This window comes from Prionailurus viverrinus, chromosome A1 (assembly GCF_022837055.1).
Source record: "Prionailurus viverrinus isolate Anna chromosome A1, UM_Priviv_1.0, whole genome shotgun sequence".
Taxonomy (NCBI): domain Eukaryota; kingdom Metazoa; phylum Chordata; class Mammalia; order Carnivora; family Felidae; genus Prionailurus; species Prionailurus viverrinus.
Genome location: NC_062561.1, coordinates 7,218,580 through 7,244,074, shown reverse-complemented (window position 1 = coordinate 7,244,074; position 25,495 = coordinate 7,218,580). Strand labels below are relative to the sequence as shown.

The 25,495-nt window shown below is 39.6% G+C and overlaps 1 protein-coding gene across 4 annotated transcripts in view; it reads left to right on the top strand.

The window, feature by feature from the left end:
* The window catches only part of LNX2 (ligand of numb-protein X 2), an 80,083-nt gene that overhangs the window by 7,840 nt on the left and 46,748 nt on the right, over positions 1 to 25,495 (top strand). The window contains exon 1 of one of the 4 annotated variants that reach the window (XM_047862368.1): positions 14,655 to 16,665. The exons of the other annotated variants lie outside the window; for them this stretch is intronic. The gene's annotated coding sequence lies outside the window, so the exon portion shown is untranslated. Of the gene's footprint in view, positions 1 to 14,654; positions 16,666 to 25,495 lie in introns of those variants that run through there. 4 annotated transcript variants of the gene reach the window in all.

Below are 25,495 nucleotides of genomic sequence, written 5' to 3'. Positions count from 1 at the left end.
ACCCTGCCCTCAATTCTTTAGGAATCTGATTCTTTAAATACCAGAAGCGGGATGGCTGGATCATAAGGTCATTCTATTTTTAATTTCTTTAGAACTCCTATACTGTTTTCCATAGAGGCTGTGCCATTTTACCGTCTCCCCCATAGTAAGGGTTCCAGTTTCTCCACATCCTCACCAACACTTGTTACTCTGTTTTGTTTTGTTTTGTTTTTTTGATTATAGCCATCCTACCAGGCATGAAGTGACAACTCATTGTGGTTTTGATTTGCATTTCTCTGGTAATTAGCAATAATTAGTGACGTTGAGCATCTGCTCATTATGTTGTTGGCCATTTGTAGCTCATCTTTGGAGAAATGTCTGTTCAAGTCCTTGGCCCATTTTTTTTTTTTTTTTTTAATGAATGATGTATATTTGGAGAGTAGCTAGTTGGTTTGTTTGTTTTTTTCAATATATGAAATTTATTGTCAAATTGGTTTCCGTACAACACCCAGTGCTCATCCCAAAAGGTGCCCTCCTCAATACCCATCACCCCCCCCCCCCCACCCATTGGCCCATTTTTTAACTGGACTGTTTGATTTTTGTTGATTTGTACTAGTTGTTTATAATTCTGGGTGTTAGCCACTTATCAGCTACGCTATTTGCAGATAGTTCCCCTGTTTTAGGTTGCTTTTTCACTTCATTATTGTGTCCTTTGATGTGACAAATGTGATTCTGTGTCCCATGTGTCCGTTTTTGCTTTTGTTGCCTATAATTTTGGTGTTGTATTCAAGAAATCCGTGCCGAATCCACGGTCCTGAAGCTTTCCTCCTGTTTTCTTCGAGGGGCTTTATAATTTTAGGCCTTTAATCCACCTGAATCAACTTTTGGATATGGTATAACATAAGGGTCCAAACAGACTATTTTGAACATACTTCTGGGACTTTGCATATGGAAACGAGAGGAAAAGGTCCGAAATATATGGAATAGTTTTAATTTGGGGGGGGGGGTTGATGTGAGTAATCAGGCCAGGAGACGGTTCTCAAATGGTAGTGTCATGTTGAGACACCAATGTGGAAACGATCAGTAGTCTAGGACCGGCTGTAGTAAGAAGTAAAATGACTAGGAAGAAAGCAAGTATCCGAATGCAGGTGATTGCATCCTCTGTCTCTTTATTACAAATGTGCGATGCTTGTGGTCAGTAGGTGCTGAGCCTGCCTCGTCAGGCCGTTCTGTCGGGGCCGTTTAGTAAGATTTCCAAAGCATCCATAACAATTAGATCTCATATGAAATTTTTTTTTTTTTTTTTTTTTAATTTTTGGGACAGAGAGAGACAGAGCATGAACGGGGGAGGGGCAGAGAGAGAGGGAGACACAGAATCGGAAACAGACTCCAGGCTCTGAGCCACCAGCCCAGAGCCTGACGCGGGGCTCAAACTCATGGACCGCGAGATCGTGACCTGGCCGAAGTCGGACGCTCAACCGACTGCGCCACCCAGGCGCCCCTCATATGAAATATTTATTACCCTCATTAATTTCTCTAATTTTGGGCTTTGCGCTTTCATTATGGATGAGATACACTGAGACTTCAATAGACTGATTTCAGAGTTTGTTAAAAATTAAAAAGAATTTTTCTAGGTTTCTGACCTTTTCTTTTTCCGGATATTGAGTACATGTGTCAACACATTCGAATAATGTTTTGCACCTTTGAGAGGTATATAACATTAAGAAAGCTTTCAGGATTTATGCTGTGAGTCTGGATGTTTTTTTAATCCTCTGGTAGCTTTTTTTCAGAGAGGACTAAAAAAAATTCAGTGACTCTATTTTGCACGATACAGAAGGATGATAAAATCTATTAAACATCAAAGTTAACTTTCAACTAAAGTATATTGTGGTAACTTTTTTTTTTTATTGTAAAGAGTTGATGTGCTATGAAGTTGTTCAGTCTGATTTTAGTCTTTCTAAGTGTGACCATGTGACTGAATTTTCTTTATTTATAGTCTGGGTTTGCCAGAGGCAATAAATCAAACTTGGTGCTAGAGAAAGCAAAGTAGATTATTAAGTAGTTCTTAAAATGTTTATTCATAGTACACCACTCTTTATGTCTCCATAAAAAATTACTCTTCTGGTTACTTGAACCTTTTGAAAAGAAAATCGTTCTGTTAATAAAAAAGAAACTGCTCTTAAAGTACACTAGGGTTTATGAAAGGATATCTTTCTGGAAGATAAAGCTTATTGTTTTTAAAAATAAGATTTCTAGGGGAGCCTGGGTGGCTCAGTAGGTTAAGCGTCCAACTTCATGGTTTGTGAGTTTGAGCCCCACATCAGGCTCTGTGCTGGCAGTGTGGAACCTGCTTGGGATTCTCATTCTCTCTCTCTCTCTTTCTGTCTCTCTCTCTCAAAATAAATAAATGAGCTTCAAAAAAAATAAAAATTAAAACTTTAAAAATTTAAAAAATTCTGGGGTGCCTGGGTGGCTCAGTTGGTTAAGCGCCCCACTTTGGCTCAGGTCATGATCTCACGGTTTGTGGGTTCGAGCCCCGCATCGGGCTCTGTGCTGACAGCTCAGAGCCTGGAGCCTGCTTCAGATTCTGTGTCTCCCTCTCTCTCTGCCCTCCCACACTCCTGCTCTGTCTCTCTCTCTCTCTTAAAAATGAGTAAATGTTAAAAAATTTCTTTAATTAAAAACATTCTAATTCATGTTAAAAATGGTGATATGTCTGTTTTAAAGAACATTTTTAAATCTGATAACTCCTAGGAAGCAAACAGGACATCTATTTGATTTGTCTTGTTGCATACATTAGGACATGGGGGCATAAGGGTACATGCGGTTTCCTTTTTTCTTCTAACACTGTATTTTTTTTTATAATTACAGAAATGCCAAATATGGAAAATTTAGGAATTCCTATACTATGCAAAGAAAATAGAAAATGGCTAGTAATGCCACCAGTTACAATTGTTTTAAAATCCTTTATTCAAATATTTGAATATCTATTCTGTTACTTGTGTACCATTCTAGATATTTGGGATATGAAAGTGAATTATAAAAGTTCTTGCTCTGAGAAGTTAAGACTAGTCAGATTATAGCTTTATTACTGTTGCCATATTTTGATACAAATATGATATCTAAGTAGTAAAACTTAAGTATAGAGAGTTTTGTGGCAAGGCAATAGTTAGTAATTATTACTATTATTCATTCATTATAGGCGAAGGATAGTCTCGAGTGAAAAAATAGTTTCAGCGTTTTTGTGATTGTGCCGGTCCTGAGATAGTTAAGTAACGATTGTGTATTTCCCCTGCCCTCCCTGGATATTTATCGAATGCCTGTTGGGTGCCAGGCAGTGTTCCGGATGGTGACCCTATAGCAGTGAACAAGACGAGTGGGGTCCCTGTTCTTAAGGAGTTTACGTGCTGTGGGGGCAGGAGGAGAGAGAAACAATAAACAGGTAAGCAGCTTAAGGAAACGAATCATGACAAACGCCAAGGAGAAAACAAGATGGTGTGGCCTGCTCTCAGTGGCCCGGTACACAGGTGACTAAGATCCGCAGCTGGTTGTCACATCTCCTCCCCGCCATCAGTTTGTCTTCTCCATCAGGAAAACTTCACGAATACTCGCAAAGAGAAACAGACCGAACGGTGGCATCCCTGCTTCTTGCCCTTGGCCTTTTCCTTCCCTGGACATTTGCACCCAGTGAAATTGCCAAATAGCAAAAGTAGGAGGGAATTTAGAGGTCAGAAGCAAGGCATCTGGAAAACCGTTTCTCAGATCACGTGGGTCTTCACGAAGCTGAGCGTTTGTGGGGTTTGTACCTGTCAGTATCTCCCAGCGCTTACTCTTTGTATGTTCTGAGTTCACAAAAACAAACCCCGACCAGTTATTAGGAGGGAACAAGGGCAAATGATTTTTATCAGTCCGTACGGAATTTGCAGTTTTATCATAAAGCTTCTCCTGTCTCTTCAGAAAACCATCATCTGGGTTACCTTATAAAGCACTTTTGATTCACAACATAGTGACCAAGTATCTTTACAATTGATGTGTAAGACTTTTGTGCCCTGCTTTCTCTGGCACATACGAATTTGGAATGTGACTCATGACTCGTCAGTTGACGTTGCGGTGCATTTTTAGAAACAAAGAAGGCCACGGCAGATTTCCCTTAAGCAGCGATAGTGGAAGTAAATACAAGAAAACACCAGTGTGTCTGTCTTTGTGGGTGTTGTTACAGTTGGATGTTGAATTGATTCTTAGACACGTCTTACAACACTGGACGTTTCAATGAGTTTGCACAGAAAGATTATCTATGTGTCTTGCAATAAAATTCTTTCTATTTTTATCATGTGGTAACTGCGTGTCTCCCATTTTTATGGTATGAACTCCCTTTGCAGATAAATACAATACTTAATATTTAGGTTTGTGTTTTACTTATTTATTTTTGAAACACGGAGATGAGGCAGTGAAGAAAAAGCATCTTGGGCACAGTACTTCATTTTTAGGGCCCCATAAAAATCATCATTTTTGTTGACGATGTTGTGTTTGCTTACTTTGCCTTTGAATTTCATCACGTATGTAAGAACCAAGCTGGGCTACGTTCTGCTTCTCCTTTATTTCCTTCTGTACATGCTTCTGCCTTCGTATACAACCACACACATAAAAGTCAGTCCGCATGGGAGCCCCTGGCTGGCTCAGTGGAAAGAGCATGTGAGTCTTGATCTGGGGGTTGGGAGTTCGAGCTCTACATTGGTTGTAGAGATTCCTTAGAAATAAATAAATAAATAAATAAATAAATAAATAAGCAACCTTAAAAAAAAGTCAGTCTGAACAAATAGGAACTTCTTGAAAAACAAGCCTCACTCCTACTCCTGTGCCCCAGCCACTTAATTCCTTCAGAGTTGACTACTGTTACTTTTTTGTATATCCCTCTAGACATAGTTTGTGCATATAAACTCATGCATGTATCTATATGGACAGATATTTTTAGACACATACTGCTCTGTACCTTGATTTAAATTAGCTCAAAATTTGTTTTAATCTGCTCTTCTTTTTGAAATTCTGTTTTTAATGTGTTTGGTGATCTCACCTGAATTGTATTACCTTAAGAAAGTCTTTATCTCTTGAAGAACAGTTATTACCATGCAGGGATTTTTCTCAGTTGGATGGATGGATGGATGGATGGATGGATGGATGGATGGATGGATATATATATAAGGGGTTATTTGGCCTTTTTAATTTTGTTTTGCATGGAGCCCAAACCAGGGCTTGAACTCATGATCTTGAGATCAAGACCTAGGTGCTTAATCAACTGAGCCACCCAGGTGCCCAGTTTGGCCTTTTTTAAAACTATAAATCATGACCCTGTTGTTTACTCTTTTTTAAAGGGATAGCTGAACATAATAAACATTTAGTCATCTTGATGATAACTTAAGGGAAAATGGAACATTTACTAAGTTCCCTTGACCTAACAAATAGAGATATGCAACCATGGAAAAAATATCTATTTAGTTCACTTTAAATTTTTGCTGAAAAGCTTGGTTATTAGGGAATACAGTAAAACCTTGGTTTGTGAGCATAATTTGTTCCAGAAACCTGCTTGTAATCCAAAGCACTTGTATATCAAAGCGAATTTCCCCATAAGAAATCATGGAAACTTAGATGATTAATTCCACAACCCATATATATTCATGTAAAAGTGATTACAATACTGATACGACATAAAATAATAAAGAATACAAAATATAAAGAAAAATAAATTAACCTGCACTTACCTTTGAAAACCTTCATGGCTGGTATGAGGGAGACAAGAGAGAGGAGGGTTTGGGGTAGGAGGACTTTGACTATCACTACCGGAATCACTGCTGTCTGTTGGCTCACTGGAATCTTTTTCTGCATGGGGCCGTTGTATATGCTCGCATGGATGTTGAGTACAGTACAGAATTCATAAACTCTTGTCATACACTGTATATAATGTAATGGGCAATAAGGCACAGAGGAAAGGGTCTACATCTGCAGGCAGCCTGACCTAGAGTGAAGCAAAGCATCCCTAAGCTTTCTCTTGTCGGGAAAAGCAGAGGGCCGTCCATAGGTGCTTTGAAGTGACAAAAAACACTCTAGTGCCAGTTGTGGGCACCTTCCGACGTTCTGAAAAATCACTGATTTCTGCCAAGCACCACGGCCTGAGACGGAGCCTCCAAGCACGGGAAGTGATCCCCCACAATCCCGCAGCAAGAAAGAGAAGAACCATTGGTTCAGTTGTGGTCACGTGACATTGGGTGTCATGTACTACTCGTATTGCAAGACGTCGCTCGTTTATCAAGTTAAAATTAGAAATGTTTGCTCGTCGGGGTGCCTGGGTGGCTCAGGAGATGAGGCAGTGATAAGTGTCTGACTTCGGCTGAGGTCACGATCTCGCGGTTTGTGGGCTTGAGCCCTTCATTGAGCTCTGTGCTGACAGCTCGGAGCCTGGAGCCTGCTTCGGATTCTGTGTCTCTCTCTCTTTCTGCCCCTTCCCCACTCACACTCTGTGTCCCTCTCTCTCTCAAAAGTAAACATTAAAAAAAAAATTAAAAAAAAAGTTTGCTCGTCTTGGGGAACACTTACTGAACAAGTTATTGCAATCCAAGATTTTACTGTATTGTAGTATAAATTATGCTGAATTAATAATTGTTTAACAAATCTGCTTGCCAATCAGAGATGTCTCGGTGCATTTTACAGTGTTCATCAATTCTGCAGATTGTACCGTTACTATATTAATGTTTGTAGTGGGCACTCTTAGGATATCGCTCATTTTGAGAAGTGTTGAGTACATCCATTTTATTCTACAAAGGGGAAGGGGAAAGATGGTCTTTTCCTTGAGTTCAGTTAGAATATGATATTAGAGGGGCACCTGGGTGGCTCAGTTGGTTGAATGTCTCTGGCTCTTGATTTTGGCTCAGGTTCATGATCCCAGGGTTGTGAGATTGAGCCCTGTGTCAATTTTGGCAATATTCTACTAATCCACCAGCATTGAATATTTTTTCATTTATTTGTGTGTTCAGTTTTTTTCATCATTTTCTTACAGTTTTAGTTATATACAGGTCTTATCTTCTTGGTTAGATATATTCCTAAGTATTTTATTTTTTTCTGATTTAAATGGGATTGTTTTCTTGATGTCTCCTTGATAATTCATTATTAGTATATAGGAACAAAACAGATTTTTGTATATTGATTTTTTTATCCTGCAACTTGATTGATTTTGCTTGTTCTGACAGTTTTCTGGTGGAGTCTTTAAAATCTTATATATAAAATATCATGTCATCTGTATATAATGACAGTTTAACTTCTTCATTTGCAATTTGGATGCCTTTTTTTTTTTTTTTCTTGCCTAATTGCTCTGGCCAGGACTTCCAATACTGCATTGAATAAAAGTGGCAAGAATGGGCATCCTTGTCTTGTTTCTGATTTTAGAGGAAAAGCTTTCAGCTCTTTACTGTTGAGTATGATGTCAACTGTGGACTTGTCATGTATGGCTTTTATTATGTTGAAGTGCATTCTCTCTGTGCCCCCTTTATTGAGAGTTTTTATCATAAGTGAATGCTGAATTTTGTCAAATGCTTTTTCTGTATCTATTGAGATGATTGTCTGGTTTTTACCCTTCATTTTGTTGATATGGTCTGTCATGCTGATTGATTAGTGGAGGTCAACTGTCCTTGCATTCCTGGAATAAGTCCCATTTGATTATGACGTATGATTCTTTTAATGTGTTGTTTAATTTGGTTTGCTAATATTTTATTGAGGGTTTTTGCATCTATGTTTATTGGGGTTATTGTCCTATAGTTGTCTTGCAGTGACATTGTCTGGTTTTGGTAGCAGGGTCATACTTGCTTCATCCAATGAGTTTGGAAGAGTTCTATCCTCTTCTGTTTTTTGGAAGCGTTTGAGGAGATTGGCATTAGTTTTTCTTCAAATGTTTGGTAGAATTTACCAAACCATCTGGTCTTGGACTTTTGTTTCTTGGGAGCTAGTAATTGCTTCTTTGCAGAGATTGGCTACTAGAAAGTATATTTACCTTGATGTTTGTAATGGGCTATCAGTAAGGGTTCTGATTTTACTGTTTTATCAAATCTTTCTTGTAATAATAGGTACCTAGTGAGATGTTTCCCTGCGTGGGTTGTGTATTTATTTTGTATGATGTTTTTGGACAAGGAATTGCCCCCCCATTAAAATTTTATTTAAAAAATGGCAATTTAGGGGACTCCTTCATGGTTCAATTACTTAAGTGTTGGGCTCTTGGTTTCAGCTCAGATCATCATCTCACAGTTGATGAGTTTGAGCCCCTCGTCAGGCTCCTGGCTGGCAGTGTGAAGCCTGCTTGGAACTCTCTCTCTCCTTCTCTCTCTTTCCCTCCCCCATGTGCACATGCATACTTTCTCATAAATAAACAAACAAACAAACAAACAAACAAATGCAGTTTAGGTACAAGCATAAGAAAATGGGTTACTGCAAAAAAGATTAACTTCTTATAGCTTAAACATTGTTCTTTTTTTTTTAAGTTTGTTTATTTTGAGAGAGAGAGAGTGCATGCACCCATACACAAGCAGGGGAGGGGCAGAGAGAGAGGGGGAGAGTGATTCCCAAGCAGGCTCCAGGCTGTGAGCCGGACACGAGGCTCAAACTCATGATCATGACCTGAACCGAAACCAAGAGTTGGACACCTAACTAACTGAGCCACCCACCCAGGCACCCCACTTAAATCTTCTCCATAGTGGCCCTTTGAGCCTTAGGTTTTCTTTTTCTTTTTTCTATTTTTAAAAAACTTTATTTGTGGAATATTAGAGTTTTTTCCACCTTTATGTTAAAGTAATTAAAAGATAGAACATTTGATAATAGACATTCATAGAAAATCTGGAAAGTGGACAAGAGTAAAAAAAAATAGGTGTAATTCCTCTACCAAATATATATGTGCTTGTTCTCGTGCCCATTTATAATTGTTGGACAGTCTTCCTAATCTCCAGTGAAACGTATGATGAGTGAAGTTGATGACATTTTTCATAGTCCCCAAGGACATGCCCTAATTCCTCCTTACCCTCTTGTTTCTTATTTCCTTGAAAGTGCCTCAGCCCGTACAGCAAAGCTTTCATTGCAAGTTAGGGAGATATTTATCCTGCATTTTCAGCACTGTTACCATGTGTATCTTTTGCAGTCATAGGGATGAAGCCTGTTGAAATAAAGAGGAGAGAGAGCGACCAGAGTTGAGAAAAGCACTTCATTTTGCAGAACACATTCAGTTTAGTTAGGGTGGCCACGTAGAGCGCTTGTTCGCTGAAGGGCATTTGCACGGCGTGTGCAACTGACTCTGCTCTGCCTGACGCTCCGCGGCCCCGCTTGCTCTCCTTGTGTGCACCGTCGCATCGCATGCCAACAGCATGTTAACTGTGTGCTGTGGGCTTTTTTTTCTTTTTATCAATATATATGTTTTTAGTAAGGAAAATATTTCAGAAAACAGAAGCAAATCTGTGTTCGGCAGGGCGATACCAAGAAGATGTGTGTATTAAAATTGCATCAGGACATCAGCCTTTTGGTGGAGGAATACTAAGTGCTAAGTTCTGTAATGGCATCGCTTACGTGGGCATATCCTATGGGAAGTGGTCATAACGTATCCAAGTGGTGATTTGCTCTTGTTTCTAGGACAGTCATGCTGCTTTACAAGCTAATTCAGAATATGCAGTTGTACCAATGGCACAGTTGCGTTTTTGTTTTCATTTTTTAAGGGGTGGCATCAGATGCTCTTCTTGTCCCCCTGGAACTTAATTGAAAGATATTAACCACAGTTCCAAAATGAAAATATGTTGGGACAGGCGAAGAAATTCTTTCAGTAATAGAAAATAGGAATTATATTAAAAACTTTTTTATATGTTTATTTTTGAGAGAGACAGAGACAGAGCGCGAGTGGGGGAGGGACAGAGAGGGAGGGAGGCACAGAATCTGAAGCAGGTTCCAGGCCCGAGGTGTCAGCATAGAGCCCAGCGTGGAGCTCGAACCCACGAACCGCAAGATCATGACCTGAGCCAGAGTTGGACGCTCAACTGACTGAGCCACTCAGGTGCCCCAGGAATTATGTCTTAAAGGGAGACTTTGGCAATATTCTGTTTAACAAATGTGTTTCCGTTCGTAGTATTAATCTTAAATTATGGATTGTTAAGTGAGCCATAAACTGTTGATGTTATCAAGTCGTAGGAGATGAACAGAAAGGAAAGTTAATATTTTGACACCAGTTTCCTAAGTAAAAGTGCTAATATTTGACAACGTGATTGTTTCCTAAGACACTAAATGAAAGTATATTTTCTGCTGGGTATTTACCCAAAGAATAGGAAAACACTAATTTGAAAAGATATATGCACCCCTATGTTTATTGCCACATTATTTACAATAGCCAAATTATGGAAGCAACCCAAATGTCCACCGATAGATAAATGGATAAAGATATGGTGGATACATACAATGGAATATTAGTCATTAAAAAGAACAAAATCTTGCCATTTGCAACAAATGGATGGATCTAGAGGGTATAGTGCTAAGTGAAATAAGTCAGTCAGTCAAAGACAAACACCGTATGATTTCACTCCTATGTGGGATTTAAGAAATAAAACAGAGAAAAGAGACAAACCAAAAAGCAGACTCCTAAATACAGAGAACAAACTGATGGTTACAGAGGGGAGGTAGGTGGGGGAATGGGTGAAACAGGTGAAGGGGATTAAGAGGACACGATCACAATGACCACTGAATAATGTGTAGAATTGTTGAATCATTATATTATACACCGGAAATTAATATAACACTGTGTTAACTATCCTGAAGTTAAAATAAAAAAATAAATGATTTTTTTAAAGCAGAAAGTATGCTTCCAATCATGTAATTTCTGGAAAGTAGAAAGAGTTGATATGAAAGTTATCTATAAAATTATAGTGTAACTTTTCTTAATATTGCCCTATATTTTATGTACCTCTTAGTTATTTTTGTGCTATAATAATCTTAGAAATAGTTGCAACTCAAAAGTGAAGTATTAACTAATGGCAGATAACACAGTGGCTAACATTAAAAAAAATTGACAATATCAAACGTTGGCAAAGATATGGAGCAGCCAGAACTCCCGTGTTCTTGGTGGGAACCTAAAATGGCACAACCACTTTGGGGAAGATCTGGCAGTGTTTGTGTGTGCGTATGTGTTTTTAAATTAAACTACACATACACCTATCCTGTGGCCCACACCTTCCACTCTTAGGTATTTACCCAAACGTATGTTCATAGAAAGGTTTGTGCAAGAATATTAATAGATGCTTTTATTCATTGTCACCCAAAACCGGAAATAGCCCAGTTGTCCACCCATAAGCTGCACGATACGGTGGCATCTGGCTGAGCAATGAAAAGAAACAGACTGCTACCTAACATGCACCGCAACACGGATGCTGAGTAAAAGTAGCCTTACACAAGAGAGTACATACTCTGTGTTCCCATTCATATCCTGTTCTAGAAGAAGCAAAACTAATCTGTTGTGGAAAAAAAAAATAGGGCAGTGGTTGGGAAAGGGACATGAGGGAACTTTCTGGGGTGGTAATTATGTTCTGTATCTTTTTTTTTCTTTGAGAGAGAGAAAGAGAACAAGTAGGGAAGGGACGGAGGGGGAGAGAAAGAGAGAATCTTAAGCAGGCTCCACACCTAGCACGGAGCCCTGCATGGGACTCGATCCCACCACCTCGGAATCATGACCTGCACTGAAATCAAGAGTCGGACACTTCACTGACTAAGCCACCCAGGTGCCCCTGTATCTTTTTTTTTTTTTAATATTTTTTTAATCTGTATTTTTGAGAGAAGAAAGAGACACAGTGCAAGTGGGGGAGGAACAGAGAGAGAGGGAGACACAGAATCCGAAGCAGGCTCCAGGCTCTGAGCTGTCAGCGCAGAGCCCCACGCAGGGCTTGAACTCAGGAGCCATGAGATCATAACCTGAGCCGAAGTTGGACGCTTAACCGACTGAGCCACCCAGGCGCCCCATCCCTATATCTTAATAGGGGTTTGTGTTGCATGAATGTATGCATTTCTCAGAAACACCTAACTTAGAAAATTTTCATAATAAATTGTTAGGAAAATATTGATTGATGGAACTTTTTATGACTTGTTTCATGCATTTGTTATCACATAAACTTTGTTTCTCTTTGTTTTGGTGATATTTACATATATATCTATATCTATCTAGATAGATAGATATAGGTAGATGTCTATAGATAGATAGATAGATAGTTAATTATGCTAAATTGTAGCCTTATTCGAGGAGTCGGTACAGAGAAGTACATTTTAGCTCATTAATACAATTGTCTTTCTTTGGGGTTACTGTCACAGTTCTCCTCCTTTTTTTTAAATTAAAAAAAAATTTTTTTTAAACAAAGAGTAGGACTGAGTGGCAATGTCTTCAGATAGATTATCATAAATCTTGTGGTTTCTCTAGGATTTTTATTGCATGTTGCTTATATAATGCCTTTTTGTTTTTAACTTTAACGATGGGGAAGAGGGAGGGAGTGGTGAAAAGTTCCCTAACTTCAGGTACCACTGAACATGGGCTTTGAACCTGGTTGGACCAGGGTTTGAATCCCATCAGAGTCACTTACAGCCTACTTGCTTTAACCCCTCTGATCTTCATTTTTCTCATCGATAAAATGGTGGTGGTAACTGCTTCCTCCGTTTCAGAGGGTTTGTTGAAAAGAGTAAATGAAATGACGTTTGTAAAGCAATTAGTATAGTGTCCAGCATGTAGTAATAGTAAGAAAGAGGGTTATGAGGGAATACTTCAGTCCTTGGACTTTAAGACTTCCAGGTTGTTTGAGGAGGAAGTAAGGCCATAAGGTAATATTCTTAGATGAAAATAAACCCTGCATTTGATGGTCTCCGAATGGACATTTGTGACCCGGGAATGATACTAAGGATATCTCTGGCTGGATTCCTCCCTAAAGATATTGAATCAGTAGGCCCACACAAAACGACCAGTGTGATAAGGCTTTAGTGCTCAGAGTGGTGCTGGAGAATAAGTTCAAGTAGCAGACATTTTTAGCCTCCCTTCTTTCTCTCCTCTATATATGCCGGATACCTTATCGGTAATGTTGAATTAATGATCGGTTTAAAAAAATATTGATCATCCCCTGGGTGCTAGGCGGTGTGTTTGGCGCTAAGGCTATGATGCTGAACAGAACACAGGCCCAGTACTCACAGAGCTTCCAGTCTGGTGGGGGAGGCATTAAATAATCATACAGTTAAGTAATTACCGTGATAAGTACTAAGAAGGAAATGTTCCACGACCAGGTAACAGGGGACCTGTCCTAGTCCTAGTCGTGGATGCCATACGGAACGTTTTTTTTTTTTTTTTTTAGACATCACATTTTAAAAGACAAGAAGGAGCTAGGAGAGGATAGTGGGAAAGAATATTCTGGGCAGGTGATATTTGCAAAGGTCCTAAGTTAAATAGGGGCATGACACTTTAAAGGAACTGATAGGAAATCTGTGGAGTAGAGAAGTGAAATTGATGAGAACTGTGGTAAGAAATGAAAAGTTGGAGAGTGAAGTCGAAGCAGAAGTCTACAGAGTAAAATCAGTCAAACTTTATACTAGATTAGGTGTGGGAGGTGAGGGAGAGGGCACTGTCAAAGGTGACTTCTGAGTTTCTGGCTTATGTGCCTGTATGGTGGGTACTAGAGCCCGTTCTCCAGGGGAGGACCCAATTTTGACAGAAATGACCTTGGGTTTGATCTTCATCCTGTTATGGTGTCTTTGAAACAACCAGGTACGTGTTTATCATGCTGTGAAGGACAACACCTCCCCCCCCCCCACCGCCCCCCGCCCAGAAAGCTTTCCTTTTGTGGCTTGCTTTTTCTTTCTTTCTTTCTTTCTTTCTTTCTTTCTTTCTTTCTTTCTTTCTTTCTCTTTCTTTCTCTGTAGCTCAATCTTGTAGGTATAATATAATGTGGGAGTCTCTTCGCTCCTTATCTGCCTGATAATCATGCTCTTTCTACACTACTGGTGTCCTATGGTTCAAGTTCTCTTTTCTTCTCTTAGATTATTACTCTTATGGCTTTTTAACTGGGCTCCCTGCATTCTTTCAAATTTCCCCTTAATTCTTGTTTCACAATATATCCAGAATAAGTTTTTGAAATACAGATCTCATCTTATTATTGTCCTTCTTAGAACCCTTCCATATCTTTTTGTTTATAAACATCCAAATCCTTAACATTGTCCCCAGCCCTTGGTGAATTACTCTTACCCCTGCAGACTTCCCACCTTTTCCTTGTGCTTTCTACTGAGCTGTCTTTAGTTGACCTTCCTCAAGTATCACCTAAAGCATCACATTCCCAGGGAAGCTTGACTTTGAACTTCCTCGTTAGGCGCTTCTAACAATATATCATGTATTCTTATTGTTTTATATATACTTGTGCCATTGGCTAATTAAGTAATCTTTGTACTGGACTAAGATCTGTGAGGGCAAGGCCTGTTTAGATCTCCACAGTAACCCTCTCCCCTACCACAGTGCCTGGCACGCAGCCTATGACCAACAAATGTTTGTTGAATGAATCATGAACTTTCTAGTGCCTAATTTAGGTACCTGTTATATGCCATGTTAGTTAACTGATAGGGGGAAACAAAAGCAAGTGTTTTCTTTTTTTAAATACCAGTGTTCCACTGTTAGGTTTTCTTCATGTCGACTGTTTCCATGGAAACAGCAGCCAAGATTGTTGGGGTTGCTGTAATACTCTGTGGGTGACATTTGCTGCTACCATTGTTAACCAAGACGCAGAAGTTTAAATTTTTAGATACGTCTCTTGACTTTGAGATCTAAAATGTAAAAATTCAATTTGGGGGAGAGTTGTTACGTACTCACTTTTTCCCAGTAATCTTTTGAAGGTCTTCCTTTCCATTAAAATAGTTTGCTGGAGAGTTCTAGAAGAGCTGTAAAGCATGAGCGCTGTTCTGTTCCTCCCCGATAACTTTGTGTATTTTCATTCTATTGTCTATCACTTATTTTCTTTTCTAATGAATGCGTGGTTAGTAAGTCTTACTAATACACCTTTACGTCGTTAGAACATAATTATAGTGCCTGTAACGTAAGTGAACCTGTCTTATCAGGAATCAGAAGTTCAGATCGCATTCAGGATGCTAGCAGGGGTGAAGGCATTTATATCCAAAATTACTTCTACAACTCAGAGCCACTGATAAGCAAGCAGGTGGGTTCCAGATCTTGAGACATTTATTTATGAGGTAGGAGTGGATGGCCTTGGATGACAGCATCGTTGCAGCGGCGAGAACACGAAGTTTCCTTTTATACCTTAAAGGCCCAGGAAGAAAGCTGTAAGCATGGTTAAAACATTTCTTTATATATCCTTTTAGATACGAAGGTTACGTTCAGAACTTTGTAAACATTTTATGCCCCACGGCAAATATAAGTGAATGTTTTCCAAGAGGCTGTTGGATATGGATGGACAGCTCAAAAATTGAGATGCTAATTGAGTTTTATGTTCATTCAAGTTGATTTTGATACCGGAATGCTGAAGCGAAAAGTCACTGGAATCGTGTGGATGTCAAAAGGAATGTTGATTTTTGAAGACCCCATCTTATCACCGTAAAAATAAAAACGAATTTTTTTAAAATTCTGAGACATTCTTGTGAGAATAAAAAATGAGGCCCATCTAGCATTTTGGCCCTTATACAAGTAACAGTATGTATTGTCTTCTGGCCATTAGTCTCCATAATGCTAGCTAACAACAAGATAAATAATTTCGCTGTGAGTCTATCATCCATTTATTTATATGCACATACGTGTGTGTGTGTGTATATATCTGTATCTATGTAGATGAGTATGTACATATTTTGGTTTGTGCAACCTCCACGTATTTATTTTAAGTGTCTATCCTTTAAAAGTTAAAGCTCTGGAACAGACTGCCTGCTTTGAATCATATTCAGTTACTCACTTTGGCATCTTGGGCAAGTTACTTAATATTTCTTATTTTCAGCTTCTTCATCTGAAAAATGAGGTTGCTGCTGCTAATGATGATATCAAACTCCTGAGGATTAAATCCGTTCATTCCGCATCTCGGTTAATACCATGTCTGACACAAAGTAAACACTTAATGAATATCAGCTATTACAATGATCTCGTCCGTCGTAGCTTTTTTATGTGTCAAAATTGCTCTCATGAGTTAATCCCTGTTTAATGTACACTATGTGTCTCTTCATGACATCAGTCCTGTCCTTGTTGTTTAACCAGAAAAAAATCCTAATTATTTTGTCCTCTCCCCGTGTTCTAGTTCTTTTCACTTGTTCTCATTTTAGTTGACTACCTCTCAATCTTTTTCTGGCTAAACTGTGCTTTTCTGTAGCATATTGGGCCTTGAATTTCAGGCAGGGTGGGCCCTAGGTGTTTACCATGGTTGTTTTGTGTTTTAGTTTCCAACAGTGGCGAAAGTTCCTTCTTCCACGCTACCCTGTCCCGCTGCCCCACCCCCCACCCCCCAATCCCTACCCAGGGCTGTGCTGAAATGTTTGAGCTGGAACAAGCCTGCTGATTGTCTAGCCCGGTGCCTTTGCTGTTCCAAGCAGGAGGTGACAGCCTAAGACTCCGCCTCCTCCTGATGATGGGCATTTTTGGTAAATCTTGAGAGACATTTTCTTCCTCAACAGAAGGTAATTAACAAAGTAAAATATTAAATAGGTCATTAAATTTGGGCTTTGGGCAATATCAGGAAATTCTTATATTTATGACTGAGAAGCTAACCTTGAATTACAGGGAGCGTAGTTGTATTTTGATGGGAAATACAAGGAAAGGTCACGTATAGCTTTTGTTTTCTTTGATATGTCTGTGCTGGTTTTGAGACGCTGACTCCTTACCCTCCGGCTGCTCGCCTTTTTTTTTTTTTGGACATCCTAAAGTGTTGCCCAAATCCACCCCTCTTTTGACCGTTGCCACTCATTACATTAGTTCAAGTTCTCATTGCCATTCATCTTGACCATTGCAGTCACTTTCTGTTTTGCCTTCCTACATTATTGCCATATCCCCTCGCCTGTACCAAACCCACTGCCATAGTCCTCTCCCCTGACACGCAGACCCATTCACATCATTTCCCTCTAGCCATCATCTAAAGTTTGCCTGAAGGCTGACAGAAGCCTGATTACTTTTGAGGGAAAAATACCTATTTAAGGGAGGAAGGTCTGAATCCCTCTGTGAGAGACTCTCCTGCCAGCCCGTCAAACTTTGCAAAGAGGCATCTAGCCAGTGTATAATGATACTGGGGGTGTGCTGGGAAAGTCTCCACTCAGCTCCACTTGTTAAGTCAGCTCCACTCAGATCCACTTCTTTGGAAGTACCTGAAATTAATTAAAGATGTGTTCCTTTAATGTGTCATTTTGTCTTCTGTCATGTGCAGATGTCCTCAGAACAAAGTAATATATTAATTTTCGTAAATTGGATACAAATCACTTTGTCGATTTATTTTCCTTAGATTTTGTTGGAAAAAGAAAAGACAGGTAAGGGTAGAGAATGTGATATCGAAATAGAGGAAGGGAAGGACAGAGATGAGGAGAGAAAAGACTAAGAAAATAAAGTTTATGAAATACCATTGATCTAAGGTTCTGGAGCTGCCTGTAAGCTTAACCTCCCTCCAGCGGGTCCTTTCCTTTTCGCCATCTTTTCTATTAGAATTTGTTTTTAGATATACAGTTGATCTAGCTAAATAATCTGTAACCTCTGTGGACTAGATTCTTCGGTACCCATGTAGATTAAAAGGCGTCCTCACAATCTATAAGTACAAACAATTACATAAATCATACTTAATTGAAAATAGATTTATGTAATGGATTTTTTTACCTTTAAGACTGTTCTCTAAGCCAAGAGTTTTCCTTTTATGGGCATTTAATGTGTGCCTCTGCTTTTCACATTCTAATGAAATGAATTAAAATGAAGAGAATGTGCATTGAAAACATTTTATCTGCCCAGAGCCACAAATACAACTGAATTTTTCGTTTGTTGTTATTTCCAGTTTTGATCACATTTGTTCTCTTAAAAACTATTGTGAAATATATAGGTTGAAAATGGAGACTTAAATGTGTTCAATCAATAGAATTGTGGATTAGGTACTCAGTTTTATTTGCCTCGTACACAGCCCAGCACATAGCAGGCGCTCAGTAAATATTTGTTAGATATAATTTAATACATTAAAGATTAATGCAAATAATGTAATTAAAAATTAAATTAAAGGCTACAGAATAATATCTGTGGCCATAAAATTCTAGATCCATTCAGAAGCAATATCCTGAGGCAATATTTTGAAAAGATGAATGCATTTCTCAAAAGCCATAAACTTCCTTGTGTTCTGTGTATGGGTAGAATTATTTAACATGGAATAAAATAGACATGGAATAACACCTTTACGTTTGGAAAACTGGCTCTCTCATGCTTCACTGAAGCTCTCATGAGTAATTTTATATATGTGTATATTTTATTAATAACAGTAGTTTCGCAGGCAAAATTACAGGTTTCCCCCCTCTTCAAAAGTTCATGTTCTGCCATTTTGCTTCGACAAAGGACTTACAAGAGTACTTGTTTTCACTGACCAAAAGAAATCCAAAGAGGATTTTTACTTTTACAAAAAAAGAAAGAAAGGAAGGAAGGAAGGAAGAAAGAAAGGTGAAAATAGCACTCAGTGTTTGTTTTGCATGAGCAATTACCAGGGACAGCGCACATCTGGATTAGCCAGAGTGGCCCTACACCCCTTCCCAGAGAGCTGCACTCAACATCTTGCCATGAAGCCACCACAGCTCTGAACTGTGTGAGCCTCTGTGCTTTGTCTCGGTTTGATTTGTGCATCTGTCGGCAAGATGTGTCCTAAGGTATCAGAAAAGCCTAAGAGAAGTTATTTGGGGGTACAGGAATGGCCCGCATTTTTTCCACATAAATTAATGGTGATCGCTTCTTTGCTTTATGCCATTTCTACTTACAGAAGACTTCGTTGGAATGCTCCACTTCCAGATAGTGGCGGAAACCTGTATTTGAAATGGAGGAATGGGGAGGGATTAAATTAATTATGAGTCATTGGATCTCTGGTGGTGAGCAGATTGGGATAGGTGCTAAATGGATGAGAATGGTCCAAAAATAGTAGATGGTTGCAGTTATATCTGAGATGTAAAGAGGCTGAAAAGTTAGTTGGTGAAGTATAGGATTATAGGGACATAGAATAATGGTGCTTACTTGTTTTGAGTTGATTAACAACTGTTTGGTAGGCTCTTCATTGGGATGGAGAGGGTCAAAATAAAACCCTTTGGTCTTAGGGACTTCTTTACAGATAGAATTCCACAGGCTAATGAGTCCCTTTCATGTAAAAAGCTGAGATACAACTGAATGAGCTCTTTTTGTACTCTCATATGTGTTAACCTTAAAAATAAAACAGCAAAAATGGGTTTATTCAGAAATAGCAGAGAATTTTAATTCAGGACATACAAGCTTTGGCAAAACAATAGGCAAGCCCCACAAAGGAGAGGAATGTTATTGTATGGAGAAGGAGGAGGAAGTTGGGAGGGGTTGTTTTGAACAAAAGTCCCTTGGAGAAAAGCTAGAGTTCAGGGTGATGATGGCTTCTCATTGGCTGACTTGCTGGAGTAGCTGATTCCTTGTAGGAGATGCGGTGTCCATCTTTTCCTGTTGGGGCCTGTAGTTGATGAGTGTTTCCTGTTAAGGATTCTTCTGTTGTAGTCTGTAATTGATGGTTCTTCCTGTAATTGACCAGTGAGTGGTGTGGCTCCTACTTTTGGCCTCCTCACTCTACTTAGTGAGCTTTCCCTTTATTAATTTTCACTGGTGTTTGGTGGAATTCTGAGGCTTCAGTTATTTATCCTGGGAGACATGGAGGGATAGGCCCTGTTGAAATTCACATGTCTGGCTTCTTTGGGGTGGTAGTCTCCGAGTGAGTGCGTTTATGGACATAGGGATTTCCTGTAACAGGAAGTTGCTGTTTTATTTAACCCCTTTCCTCTGGAATCCTCTTTTTTTTTTTTTTAAATGTATATATATTTTCTGAGAGAGAGTGAGAGAGAAAGCACATGTGAGAGGGAGAGGGGGAGAGAGAGAGAGAGAGAGAATGAATGAATCCCAAGCAGGCTCCACACTCAGCACAAAGCTAACATGGGGCTCAATCCCACACCCCTGGGATCCTGACCTGACCTGAAATCAAGAGTCAGATGCTTAACTGACAGCCTCCCAGTCGCCCCAACTCTGGAATCCTCTTGGTCTAACTAGCTCCCTTTTAAGGCCTTCATGGGGATATGGTACTGAAATCTTCCACTTTCAAGAAAGTTTAATCTCGACATTTATATTTAGCATATGGAAGGGAATAATAACGCTAAGAGATCCTGAAGATCTTTATGCTGTGCCCATGTCACGTTCCCACCATTGAATTGTAGGAAACCTGCAGATTTGCTAAGAAGCTAAGGATACCTGTCCTCACATGCCTCATTCCTATGTAGGTACTCTTATTTTCTTTCTTTCCCTTCATTTATCAATTTTGCACACTATTCTATTAATTTGAAGAATATGCCTTCTTAAACAAATGAACTTGATTTTTATAAGTTATACATGGCCGTTTTAGAAAACTTTGGAAAGTAGTCACTTGTGGTCCCCATCACTGCTTTTAATGTTCTGGATGTTATGTTTTAAATTAAAGGATAAATATATTAAGTCTAATGTAGCTACTTTTTTTTATTTGACCAGTTTAACAATGATTTATAATTAACTGATGTAAATTAGTGTAATGTGTGGCTTAAAAATTTTTAAGTAGATATTTTTACATTTTTTTTTTCAACGTTTATTTATTTTTGGGACAGAGAGAGACAGAGCATGAACGGGGGAGGGGCAGAGAGAGAGGGAGACACAGAATGGGAAACAGGCTCCAGGCTCTGAGCCATCAGCCCAGAGCCCGACGCGGGGCTCGAACTCCCGGACCGCGAGATCGTGACCTGGCTGAAGTCGGACGCTTAACTGACTGCGCCACCCAGGCGCCCCTAAGTAGATATTTTTAAATGATAAATGTATTTAGTCTCTCCCCCCTACCCCCCCCCCCCGAAAAGACAATTGCCTGAGCAGATTAGGTAGTTAGAAGATGATAGTGTTTGAGGGAGAATACTTTTAAAATCAATAATTAATTTATATTAACTCCTTTTCTCATCAGAAGTTAATATACTCAGAAATATCATTTTTACATCGTTTTCATTTCTCCTTTAACTTTGAAATTTGATATTAGGAGTCTGGGGCATTTGTGAATTGTATGGTGTGAAGACTGACTCCTCTACTGCCCTTTTCAGTGATGAATTAGCACACTACACCCAATATTTGCTGTTTACGCTTGAGTAGTTCATAGCGTTTCATCTACTTTAAAACCAATGTACATATCCTTAATATAATTGTACTAAGACTACAAGTTGTTATATGATTAATATTTCACTCCCCCATATACATAATACGTACAACACAACACAGTGCTTTTCAAGTGTATTATTGTACTTCTCCAACTACTGCAAAAATACAGCTAGAAGAACACAGCATCCAGAAGAAGTAACAAGCATGTGGTACTGAGCTGTTTACACCATATGATGATGTACTCAATAACAAGAAATGCTATAAATACAAGGTGCTTATTAACTAGTTTATAATTGCTTGCTATGTGAATTCATTTAAAAATTTTTCAAGGGAAGTAGAATTTTTAAATTTCTCTATTTCTTAACTAAAAGCCTTTGGAAATACGGTCATTTTTCGTATTTCCTAAACTGGGTTTCCTACTGGTCAAAACACTATAGGCATTCTTAAAAGTGAAGAAACATTTCTAAGGTGTTACGATGAACTCTGAATATATGTGGTACATCAAGGGAAAAGACGGAAGGCTCGGCTCCGTAATGGTGTAAAAATATTGTTCCGCTTAATTTATTTTGCATTAGCTTATACCGAACATCCATCCAACTTTCTGGGTTTCTTTTCTGAAAGTGTTAGGATTTATGTATGTGTGTATAGAATAGTTTATAGATTAACTCAGATTAAATCAAATAGCTTCTAGAAACAGGGTAGATTCCCATATTAGACTACTAAGCAACAGATATTTTTAAAGTAAAAAATTACAATAAATTTGAAGAAGCAACAATATAAAATGTTGGAGTAGCAAATGACTGTCAAATTGTAGCGTGTGTATGTGTGTGTGTGTAATTCAAAATTTTAAGTTTTTGTTTTCAACAGAACCATTAGATTTTTCTCGGGGTGTTATTTAGGGCTAGGATATAGGAACCATTAAGAATTGTGAAATACTTGGGGCACCTGGGTGGCTCAGTTGGTGAAGCCTCCGACTTCAGCTCGGGTCATGATCTCACAGCTCATAGGTTCAAGCCCCGCGTCGAGCTCTGTGCTGACAGCTCAGAGCCTGGAGCCTGCTTCGGATTCTGTGTCTCCTTCCCTCCCCCACTCACGTTCTGTCTCTCTCAAAAATAAATAAACGTTAAAAAAAAATTTTTTTTAAATAATAAAAAAAAGAATTGTGAAATCTCTTGTTTCTTAGATTGTCTCTGTCTAAAATGTCTTTCAATATTAATAAAACCACTGAAATATCTAATGGTAATTATTACCACTTTTTAAAAGCTTTTCATAATGTTTAGCTAGAGGGCAAAAAAGCCCAATATTTAAGGACGAGTTCAAAAACTGTCAGTCTTTGAGAAACTGAGCAGGAATCTACATCTCATATTTAAGAATAGATTTAAAGACAATTCCCAGAAGTAACCCTATTCTGCAGTATGATTTGATTTTTTTCATCTCCCTGTAATTCCTCTCCCCAGATTGTATCTGAAAATGCTAAATCTCCTAGGTAAAATTTACAAGTACAACTAAACCTGTATATCTGTAAAGTGTAAAATGTTACAGGAGTAATTTGAGGAGACACGTGGTAATGCTGTCATGGCAAACACCACCAAAGGGATGTACGTGTGTATGTAATCCAGATAATATATATAAAGGTATATGTGTGAATGTATAAAATCCAGAGTACGTAATCCAGATAACATATATAAAGGTATATGTGTGTATGTATAAAATCCAGAGTATGTAATCCAGATAATATATATAAAAGTATATATGTGTATATATAAAATCCAGAGTGAGAGGCTTACCAAACAAGTAAAAACCTGATCCCTTATGCCTGATCTGTTTGGCACTTACCTCTCACATGATACCTTAAAATGTTTGCATTTTAGTTTATGAACGACCCGCTTCCACATTTGGGTAGAGTGATTTATTTCCCTGGAACCATAACCATTTGTGTCCAGGTGGCCCCACTGAAGCCACGTACCTTGTGGTGGTTTTTTTTCCAAGCCTCACCAGGCCTGGCTGCTTTTCACATATGGTTCCTAATAAGTGGGGGTATGTGAATGCCCAACCGAGAGCAGGTTAGTAGCCGCAAACTACGAGTGTGGGTATGTGTGTGAGAGAGAAGTAACAGGTGACAAACATTTAAGGGAAGTGGCAGTTGAGACAGTCGGAGAGCTCTTTGTGGAAGAATCATGGGTATGTATATTAATGAATCATTGGGTAAACATTGATGGCTAGTATTTTCCATTTAAGAAGATAAGGAAGTCTGTAACATAACAGGGCAGAGGCTTAGGAAATTGGTGGGACGAGTCAGGGGAGTGTGATGTTGGGGGTGCAGAGGGACGGAGTAGTTGAGACGAGGTGGAGGTCAGGGAGAGAAAGGAAGGAGAGACGCTGGAAGATACGGTCAGAGAAGAGAGACAAACTGGCAGTCCCTGGACGCATAGTGGTGTGACATGTGTGTTCAGCGAGTGGTTTGAAGAAGCTTCTGGCTAGAACACAGAGTTTGGAGGCTTAGGGGTGGCAATAAGAGTCAGACCTACCCTGTTAAGGCACCAGGCCTTTCTTCTATAAAGAGATTTTTTTTTTCCTGGAGAGAAACGATAGAATCATCGTTTGTTATGAAATCACCTTTTGTGATGGGGAAGCGAAATGAGACACAGGAGGTACGATTACAGTAGTAACAGGGACCTGATTTAGAGCGGAGGCAGTAGGAATAAAAACTCTAGAGGTGGAGTCCAGATTTGGTGAGGCAGGTGAAAGCGTTCTCTCTCTCCGTCCGGAGATTGTTCTTAACCGCGTGCAGGCAGGGGCATTACAAGATGCTGGAGTTATGAGTGATGCAGGACACGCTACTCGACCTTTAAGGGATGTCCTGGAGGGCGGACACATGCTGGCAAGTGGTTGCTTTTACCACAGCAGTGAGGAGCGAATGAAGTTGTAATAAAGTGGCGGCGCAAGGGACAGGATGAGTGATTTTGTTTGGGTGGATGAGGACAGAGCTTTGTCGCGGAGGGTTCACTTGAATCGGCCGTTAAGTGGACAGGGGTTCTGCAGATCAGCAAGGCAGGAGAGGGCATTCCAAGTGGAGAGAAGACTCGCTGAGGTCAGGGAGTTGTTTAAGTAGCTCGGCGTAGCCAGAGGGCGGAACGTGTAGAATCTGTCAGGAAATGAAACGAAAGGAGGCAGAGGCAGAAGGTTGAAGTAGCAGGCCGAAGAATTCGGCTTTCGCTTTGTGGTAGCAGTTGGAGCCCACAGAAGGGTGTTAAGAAGATAAGATCACCGTCGTGGGGCTGCTGGTGCTGGAAAGGGTGGATAGTTGAGGAGGAACGGGACTGTGATCCCTGCCGAGGGATCAGTACAATGACAGGTGCGACAAGCCATGTGGCCTACTCTGGGAGGAGTGGTGGGGATGGAGGGTAGAGAACGCACAAGTAACATGTTCCGGAGGGGGAATCGGTGGGAACTTGGTGACTGGGGGTGGAAAATGAGGCAGAGAGGGAGAGAAACAGGATTCTCTGGTTCTAGTTAAAGGGTACTGGGCGTCTAGAAGTGCCATGAGGAAGTGTGGTAATAGGATCATTTAGAGGGAAATAATGACATGGGTTTTGAACACAAGCGTGAGTCAGATATACAGGAGCGGAGACAATTATTTAATAACTTGGGAGAAAAATAAAGGTAGATCTGTTCTCAGAGTGTATTCGGAAGAAATGGTAACCATTTTATTAAAAACTATACTGGGGCGCCTGGGTGGCGCAGTCGGTTAAGCGTCCGACTTCAGCCAGGTCACGATCTCGCGGTCCGTGAGTTCGAGCCCCGCGTCGGGCTCTGGGCTGATGGCTCGGAGCCTGGAGCCTGCTTCCGATTCTGTGTCTCCCTCTCTCTCTGCCCCTCCCCCGTTCGTGCTCTGTCTCTCTCTGTCCCCAAAATAAAAATAAACGTTGAAAAAAAAAATTAAAAAAAAAAACACTATACAAATAAAGAAAATAGAGGCATATCTTTATCTCATCTTATTATGGAGGAGGGGTAAGAGTAGTGGGAGGATGTTTAAAGGGAAAAATGTATTCACTTGCATGAAAATGGGCAACTTCTTTATGTCAGTGGGCACACAGGCCCACGGGATGC